The sequence below is a fragment of the Lathyrus oleraceus genome, chromosome 2 (assembly GCF_024323335.1).
Source record: "Lathyrus oleraceus cultivar Zhongwan6 chromosome 2, CAAS_Psat_ZW6_1.0, whole genome shotgun sequence".
In the NCBI taxonomy this organism is placed as follows: Eukaryota; Viridiplantae; Streptophyta; class Magnoliopsida; order Fabales; family Fabaceae; genus Lathyrus; species Lathyrus oleraceus.
Window position 1 is genome coordinate 458,654,345 of NC_066580.1, and position 7,554 is coordinate 458,661,898.

Genomic DNA, 7,554 nt, shown 5'->3' on the forward strand with positions numbered 1-7,554 from the left:
AACCCCCTTACCTGTAATCTCTGGCATTTTATTAGTTTTGATTTAAAAACTTCTTATCTTTGGGTTTTGTTCGTACTTTTCCCTTTTCCTTTGGAAACAATAAAAGCGCGGTGGCGACTCTGGTTTTATCGACGTTAAGTTTATCCATAGCTTAATGATAATGAATTTACTGCTAGACATTTTTATCTCATTTTTTAAAATCATTTTTGCATTTTTGTTTATTTTTATTTCCTTTTCTTTTTAATTTCCTTTTGAAATTTATTTTTTAATCATTTTAAAACTTTTTTTCCATCCAACTTTTGAAATCCATTCATGGCCATTTATTCATTGTTTTTCTTATGGTTTGAAATTTTCTCTTTAATTTCCCTTTTTAATCAATTTTAAAAAAATTATTCATTTTTTTGCAACTTGATGTTTGAGATTGAGTTGATGACTTGGTTGATCATTGTTTCTATATTTCAAGTAATTCATAGATGGTCTCTTAGGTTGGTTCAATCTTCTCCAGTTCAATATGTTGATATGGGATCATTTGATCATATTATTTACACTTTGAGTTAGTGATAGTTTATCCCTAGGTTGTGTCATATGTTTAGGTCCCTTGACTTGTTTGATAGTGGATCCTAAGTCAAACACTTGAGTTTGCTTTCATTTTTCGATTTGTTCTCTTCTTTCTTCTTTGAGTTTTGAATAATTGTGTTTCATGCCTTGAGAGTTTGATTTTGTATCAATACTCTAACATGATTGCCACATACATTACTTGCCTCATGATCACTATCTTGTTACATCTAACCTCATAACATTTACTTTATGCAATTTACTTTTGTGCACTTTACATTCCTGCAATTTATATTCTTGTAATTTACTTTTATGTCTCATTATTCATCATCTCACTTCATATATTATTCATCTTGTCTTATTCATATTATGCTTCTTATGATGTGCTTGGTTTGCTTGACAATCTCAACGAATCAAAACATGATAAAATGGATAGACTTGATTCTTAAGACCCATGCTTTCCTTGGAGTGATGTTGAAGATTTTGGACTTTGGACTTAGGACTGATACATATGCTTGATTTGGAGTGACCCTGGGCTCATTGACCTCTTTATCACTTACACCTTGTTTACCTGTTTAACTTTTGAACTTATGATTTTGTCATCTTGTTTATTGTTCATTTCCTTATACATCTGCTTATCATATTCATTTGTTTAGGTTATCACACATTAGCACACACATGGCTTACTCTTGGGCTACCTTACAATGAGACTTAAGCTTAGTACACTTTTGCATCCACATGGCTTACTATTGGCCTACCTAACAATGAGACCCTAGGTTAGTCTTTCTATGATCATGCATTGTGTTTTATTTGTCACTTTCCCTTTGATTTAGCTTGATAAAATTCCATTTGATTAACTAGATCTTTTGACTTTGCACACATTCCCTTTGTCTTTGTCAAGTGACCATAAGTCTCTTGGTAACTTAATAGAAATTCTATCTATTACTTTGGAGCTCAAGCTTCCCAAGAAGTACGATACCTCAAGCTCAAATTAAGGCATCAACCATCTACCTCATCCCCACAGAGCATCCCTAAGACCCTGTTTCAACAACTTGTTAGATATTGACAATGATTGCATCTCATGAGCCTTAAGCAATAGATAAGGGGTGAGATGGAGCATTTCTATCCTCATTCTGAATATTTTGGGTACGGGAAAAATGACCCAGTTGCTTAGAGTGTTCACCTCTATTCATAGACTTTAGTGCAATTCAAGTCAATTCACTGTCAAGTCTGCAACTATCCATGTGGCTCCCATCCCAAACTCTTTTGGCTTAAACATCACCTTTTGCTTCTTTTCCCGTTTAAACACCAGTCTTTTGGTTTAAACACCCATTTTTTCTTCTTTTTCGGTTTAAACACCGACCTTTGGTCTAAACACCGGTCTTTTGGTTTAAACACTATCTTTTGCTTCTTTTCCGGTTTAAACACCGACCTTTGATTTAAACACCACTCTTTTGGTTTAAATACCACTCTTACTTCTTTTCCGATTTAAACACCAACCTTTGGTTTAAATACCACTTCTTTGGTTTAAACACCACTCTTGCTTCTTTTCTGGTTTAAACACTGACCTTTTGTTTAAACACCACTCCTTTGGTTTAAACACCACTTATTTGGTTTAAACACCACCCTTTTTTCACTTTCGGTTTATACACCACACTCATTTTCCTTTGGTTTAAACACCGCTTTAGTCAGTTTCTAGCCTTTTCCGGTTTAAACACCACCCCCGATCATATCTTTTTCTTTCAATCTTAGTCCTTTAAACTACGAAACTCTGACTTCCTTATTGCACTATTAGGATATGTAGGCATAAGGAAGCGAATCCTGGGCAAACACTTCTTTTGCTTTTCCCCCATTTCTTTCTCTGGTTCCACAAACTACGAGGCTCTGACTTTCTCATTGCACTATAAGAATATGTAGGCATGAGGGTCCCAATCCTCCTCGAGTACTCTTTTCCTAACCCATTTTCTATTTTGTAGGTACACGAAGATAGTAACGCCCATAAAAGCAAAAAGTAATCAAAACGGTTCCCATGAAGTACCATGGATGTGAGGGGTTCTAATACATTCCCCTTGTATAACCAACTTCCTTACCCGTTTCTCTTTTCCCTTAGGTTTTATCGATATTTTCCCTTCCCTCTTTTGGGATAAATAAATTTCGGTGGCGATTCTATTGTATCTTCGAGCATGCAATGCGTTCGAGTATATTCCTGCTAGCCTCACTCACATCGCGCTAAGGGGAACAAACCCAAAATGTCCATGCCCATTGATAAAAGGGACAAAGAGATGTGACCCGAATGGAGAATTTTGGCTGATGCATGGTAGAGATAAAAATGTATTCAACATTTGTTGCATTTTCTAAATAAATCGATATTATCCTTCATCAAGGTTGGCCAATAGCAACCAACTCTTAGTAGCTTGTGAGCGAGTACTCTTCGATCAATAGTAACCTTTTGATCTTTTTCGCTTTAACCTTATCTGAAGGAAGTCCTTTTATTGTCAGGTAGTACATTATAGGGACCGTCTAACTTGGGGCGTCAGTGACACCTATGGTATTTCTTTCTGTCTTATTTGAGTTTGGAACAACTAGGGTGTTATGTATTACTATTCTATCATGGCCTGGATTCTTTGTGTTTGCGAGCTTTGATAACATATTGGCTCAGACATTCTACTCTCTAGGTACATAGACTATTCCAAAGCATTTGAAATGTTTAGCTAAGTTATGTACTTTCTAGAGGTATTTGAAGAGCTAATCCTCATTTGTATGATACTCTTGAACAACTTAATTGGAAATCAATTCATAACCATTATGTGCTTTGAGATTTAAATCCGCCATTTCTATGGTGAGGTTCATTATGACGAAGAAGACTTCATATTCAACTTGGTTATTATTGGTTCTGAACTCGAACCTTAAGGATTGCTCTATGAGAATGTAGTAAAGGCCTTATAGTACTATTGTTAAACCATTGCCTTTACGTTTTGAGGCATCATCTACTAACAAATTCCATATGTATGAAATCTCCTTGCCAAATGAGGATCTAAGCTATAGTAAGAAATTTACTTATACCTGAGTGTAGTGTTAAATTTATGGATGCCCTAAACCTGGGCACTCTTGCCAAGGAGTCACGTCGCCCAGGAGATGACCTGGAGACTTGCTCAGAGAAAAACCGGACGTGTAAGCCAAGAAAAAAGGAGTCTTCTTCAGTTCCTAGACTATAGGTGGTCAATAGCCCCCTCCATAGAAGAGGGGAACGATTTATGGCAGTAAGGGTGACTCAAACCCTATGCCTAAGGACCTATATAAACACTCCTCTCATAATAGAATCAAGGGATCCCCCCGTTAATACACATTCTTAACACCCTAAAATGCACAACACTCAATATCGTCTTAACACACGACCATCGGTGAGTGTACGCTTACCATCAAGAATCATCGGTCATTTAGCATGGCCTCTCACCTCACGTGAATTGTAACACCCAAAAAATTTAATTAGAGTTTTATTTTATTTTTGTTGTGTGTTGTAATTTATCATGTGTTGTTTTTAGAATAATAATAATAATAATCTAAACTAAGAGTTTAATGGTATAAAAATATTAGAAATAATAGGAAATTGAAGGATTATAATTAATTAGAAATTATGGGTTAATAAACAAAAATTCTGAAATAAAGAGAGATGGGTAGAATTAATTAAGAATTAAGGGAATTAGTGAGAATAATATAACTTGAATTAACTAGGATTTTATTTTATATAAGAATATGTGGATTTCGAGAACACTTACCAGTTTTGAGAAAAAGGAGAAAAAAATGTCGACCCTAGGAAAGAGAAGTGCAAAAGTAGGATCTTCAATCACCAAGAACTTAAGGTTTTCAGCTTAATCAAGGCAGGGGAGATTGTTCTATATTGGTGTTTAAGCTTTGGGATAGTTGGGATTACCTTAACCCCTTTTCTTTTATGATTTGTTGCTTTGAATCTCGCGAGGTTTGTGTAAAACCTCTATGATTATGTTAAATATGTGATTCCGATTTTACTATGTCAATGATGAAATTTTGTGTAAATATATGTTGGATTCATATTATTTATGTTCATATGGGTATGTGATAATTTGATGAATAAATAAGAATTAGTGATGTTATATGTGTTTGAATTGCATTTCTTTTGATGTGAAAATGTTGTTTATTCGTATGTATAAAATTTTGAGTTTGGATTGTCATGAAATCGGAGAAAATTTGAGATCTGGAACTATTTTAATGGAAAAATATGCAGAGAACATGTTTTTCCAGCGATGACGGGCGTCACCCATGTGATGGTCCGATCGTCATCGCCTCGGGGAAGAAGATGCATCTCTCCTAGCTGACGGGCGTCAACAACTCTGGCAAGAGATTCCCAAAGCCATCACCGCCTAATGACTAGCGCTAGTTCCTCCATGACCATCAGCAATGATAGGTTAGCATCCCTAGGGGGTGATGACCGTCATGGTTGTGACGGGCCAACCGTTAGCCCTATTTTGACTAATTTTGATGTTTGATTAGATTTTTGGTAGAGGTTCTGATTCCTCAATGTAGTTCATACTGCTCAGGTGATCATTATTGAGGAAAGAGTTATGTTTGTTTATGATTAATTTAACTGATAACCACCTCATAATAGGCGGTGTTGAATGTTGATGGTTTAGGTTCAAGATGAACTGATGTTTTAGCTTTAACTGACAATGTTGATAAGTTTAGGTTCACGAGAACTAGTGTTAGCCTTAATCGGTCGTGTTAATAATTGGCATAAGAGGTTTGGATGGAGAATCACATTGTTTTTAGAATCGTGCATCATATATATCAGAGTTATCTTAGAAATTCAGTCCAATGTTTAGGACTTCGGTATAGTGTTTAGGATCACTCAGTAACATACCTTTGATATCTAGTGATGGTACCACATGCATGAGAGTAAAGGAAATGAGCATTGCATATTTAATTTTACAATTATATAATTGTATTGAATGTAAATTGTCGCATCCGCGAAAAACAACCGGCGGGCTGAAACAAAAACAACACAGAGCCGCCACCGTGCGTTATTTATCCCAATAGAGGGAAAGGAAACGCTCAGAGTAAACCTGGAAAAAGCATGGTCTCGCGACCAAAGAGAAAGGGTACGGGAGTCGGTTACGCAAGGGGAAGGTATTAGCACCCCTCACGTCCGTCGTACTCGACGGGATCCACGCTCTAAAGAAAGAAAAGATTGCTAAGACAAACATCACACACACACACACTAAAGACAACGCAGGTGGGGTTAAGAGGAAGAGGGCTCGCTAGGACATCGCATCCTATGCCTACGTATCTCGTCTGGAACGAGAATCAGAGCTGCCGTAGTTCGGCTCACGCACGCCAAACAAGACACACACAAACACAGGCAAACCTGGAACCCGAATGCCAATAGTTGGACTTACATCAGCTTCCGAACCAAACAAACACAATCAGGATACGGACAGCCAATCGCTGGGCTTACATCCATATCCTGACACACAACAGGGTTTAACAAGCAAACACACACAAAGGAAAAAAAGTGCCCGGAGAGACCTCGCACGGTCTCCTGCCTACGTACCTCATCTGGTATGAGGATCAGGGCGACGTAGTTCCCCTGGACGGGAAAGAAATTCTAGCCAGAAACCAAGGGAGACACACTACTAGGGAGCTGTACTCGAGCCTAGTGTTATCATGCATCATTGCCCTATGTTATGGTTTCTATCTACTTGCACAACAGCAAGCTAATCCTAACCAGGAAAAACAAGCATGCAAGCGTCAATCAAAATAAAGCAACCATCCACATTTAGCACACACTATATCCAGTCCAAGTGGGCTCAAACAAGGGTGGACTGCCGAGGCAAGTCAACTGTACAGGGTAGTGTTCGCTCTTAACCCTGACATTGAGAGTCAGGGTGAAGCAGATGAAAGGTGAGTGAAGATTAGACTTCACAGCTCTTATCCCTGGCCAGGGAGAGCTTCAGACAAAGGAGCGTGGGTCCAGAATGGAGGAACCCTTCTACGCTCAAGACTCTGACTCGACTGTGCAACAGCACAAGATCTTGGGTTAATGTCCCAATGCATCAACACAGTGGTGTGAGCAGAGGGTCGACTCAACAGAATAGCGGGGGATAGATTGCATATCCCTTGGATTCCGCCAATTGCCTCATAGAGGTCTTTACCTGCTTGGGGACAAAAGTAAACAATCACAAACATCGCCTCTTAAGGAGGACTTCAGACAGTTGCCTGGCTAAATAACAAGCCAGGTCTTCCAGACTACATGGAGACAAGAGAGTCTACCTCAACTGGTTTACACAACCAAGCAGCAGCACAGCAAGTTCTTAAAGAACTAAAGCGACTATGGTACCTGGAATCAATCAAGCACAGTCAGTATACCAGACAAACCAAAAGTAAACAGCAAAAGTCAACAGTTAACACCATGTACAATCAACCAATGCAATGTGCAAAGCACAATCAACTCATTTGAGTCAAGCACCCTACAAAACACACAAGTTAGTTTACAACAAGCAACCAAACTCAATTCAATCAACTTGCATTTTTCTCCTTAAGGCATTTGCATCTCAACCTGAAACACAATTCAAAAGTGAGAAACAAGACCACTAGGCCAAGCCTAGGGTCCAAAGGAGGTGAAAAATCCAAAACAGCAAGTGAAAATTATCCAAAATCACAATCAAACAATTTAAAAGCAAGACCAATTGGTCCCATTCTCATATCAATCACCATTATCATTTTATGCACAAAATACCACAAAGCATGCTATTTGCCACATCAAAAGACCAAACAGAAAGATCTCAATCAAATTCCTATCAAAACAACTCAATAAATTCCACAAAAATTCCAACCTAAACAGAACATATCCAATGAATAGCATATCAAATTTCAGCTCAATTGGACAAAAGGAAGTAGGTCAATGAAAATCAAGAAGTTCAGACAAGTTCAAGCAAGCCAACACATGGTATCCAAACAAACATCAAC